Source organism: Tursiops truncatus, chromosome 9 (assembly GCF_011762595.2).
Source record: "Tursiops truncatus isolate mTurTru1 chromosome 9, mTurTru1.mat.Y, whole genome shotgun sequence".
In the NCBI taxonomy this organism is placed as follows: domain Eukaryota; kingdom Metazoa; phylum Chordata; class Mammalia; order Artiodactyla; family Delphinidae; genus Tursiops; species Tursiops truncatus.
This window is the reverse complement of record NC_047042.1, coordinates 98489608-98491707: the sequence shown is the minus strand read 5'-3', so window position 1 is coordinate 98491707 and position 2100 is coordinate 98489608. Positions and strand designations below refer to the sequence as shown.

General features: G+C 48.8%; 1 non-coding gene across 1 annotated transcript; it reads right to left on the bottom strand.

Annotated features, from left to right (window-relative positions):
* Positions 1-1551: 1551 nt before the first annotated feature.
* TRNAC-GCA (transfer RNA cysteine (anticodon GCA)) lies at positions 1552-1623 on the bottom strand. The gene has a single exon. It is a non-coding gene; the product is annotated as a tRNA-Cys (tRNA).
* Positions 1624-2100: the final 477 nt, after the last annotated feature.

Below are 2100 nucleotides of genomic sequence, written 5' to 3'. Positions count from 1 at the left end.
ACAGCAAAGGTATACAAGACTGCCCAGCTACGTTCAATGCTGACTTGAGATTTTGGTCACAGGTGAACTTCGTCAGCACGGTTGTATGATTTTCCCCAGCAGTGTTAGGCTGCTCGGATGTGGGCATGGAATAAGCGAATACCTGCACTGTGATTTTGCCAGGTGGGTACAATACAGGGAGAGAGGGCCAAACAGGTAAGAGATTTGCAAGACAGTGGTTGATGCGCTGGGTCATGGAATCCAAGCTGTGTGGGCAGGAGGAGAGAACACGAGGGGGAGGTGGGTGATGAAAAGCCAAACAGGAACAGGAAAGAGGACCTGACAAGGTCAGAAGATACAGGTAATGGTCAGATACTGTGCTTGAAATCAAGACCTCAAAGGTGGAAGCATCACTGATGATCACAGGATGTGCATCTCAAATGCCTACTTTCTATACTACAGCGCTGAGCTTAGGGCCACCTACCACCCACTGGTCTATGTGTCCCTTGAGAACAGGGATCCTGCCTCACTTTTCTTAATGATGCTCAGCCCTGAGCCTGAATCTAGTACATAGTAAGTGTTTAATAGATATTTGTTGAATGAAAGAAAGGGAAATAAATCCTATATGAACGGCTGTGCTAAGTGTCCCTACCTCCTCAAAGAGGGAAATGAGTTCCTCTGAGTTTAGGGCAGAACAAAGGACAGAACTCAGGCCAGGTGGCTGAACCACAAGTAAAAAATTCCAGGTAGCTCCTTACAAGTTAAATGTTCTTCTACAAGCTTTTGTTCCTTAGAACCTAGTGCTGACACTAGGACTGTCTCCATGTGCCCACCCTCTCCCTGAGCTGCTTCAATAAGGGCTTCCTTCTCACATCTGCACCTGGGGAAGGTTGGGGCAGGGGGCTGTAGAGAGAAGAGACAGGATGTGTAAGGGCCTGTAGAGGTCAGACACACAGGAGGGGAGAGTGGGGGAGGAGCCCAGGGCTAGTTCATGCCTTCAACAGACATTTCCTGAGCCCCTACCATGTTCCCACCAGTGCCAGGTGCTGGGGACCCCTAGCTGATTAAGACCTCAATCTTGGGACTTCCCTGGCGATATATCTGCCAAAGGACAACGTGGTCATCGTCCTGGTTTCAGGCCGCCAGGGTTAGTCTCTGCACCCAAAGCCAAGGGGCCTCTGTGGCTTGAGCTGCATGTGCAGACCAACAAAGAGAAATGATTGTCTTGTAAATGCCCTTGTGCACAGCAAGAGGGAGGGAAGGAGAAGGCAGCGAGGGCTGAGGGTCTAGGAGAGGGAGCGATGCTCAGCCCAGCTCATCACGCCATCAGGCAACAGTCTAGTGTCTCTCCTCCCCGTCTTGTCCTCCTCCAACCCAAAGAGTGCAGGGCCAGACAAGGTTTTGTTGTTTCAAGTTTCAATCTGATCACTGCCTCTAGCGATATCTGTTGAGTCTGTTTACCCAGCATCCATCTCTCCAGCTCTTTATTAATCCCCCATTTCTCACCTTTTCCCCCAAATACTCTCACCTGAGAGATGAGCTCTAAGGTTGGTCATGTGAGTGAAGAAAACAAGGGGGCACCCGGACTTGAACCAGGGACCTCTTGATCTGCAGTCAAATGCTCTACCCCTGAGCTATACCCCCAGTTACAACTGTCCTGCTAATATCATTTCATGTGCAGAATCATGTTGCGTTAACACTGACAGTCAGTGGCAGAGATTAAATTTCAACTGATAAAAAAAATTTTTAAGCAATTTAGATCAGAGAAGAAACTGACTTCCAGAAAATCAAAAGTTATCAGGACTCTCCCTTTTCTTTGCTTCCTTCTCAAATTAGCTTTAATCTCTCAAACCAATCTCTCCACGCAGCTGATACCCCACCTCCAGCACCTCTAGGCTCACATCTCCACACCGTGGTTGCCAGAGAGAAAAGGGCTTAACTCTGAAAAATCCTAGAGAAGGCCTGGCCTGGCTGGGTTGTAGTGCAACCAGGGGACAGGGTACTTAAGTGGTATAACCATTTCAGGAGTGATGTCACGTAAGAATGTATCTGCTCCCACTCAGAATACACATCTATAGTACAGGGAGGGAGGGTGAGCCCCCAAAAGAAGTCAGGGGCAGC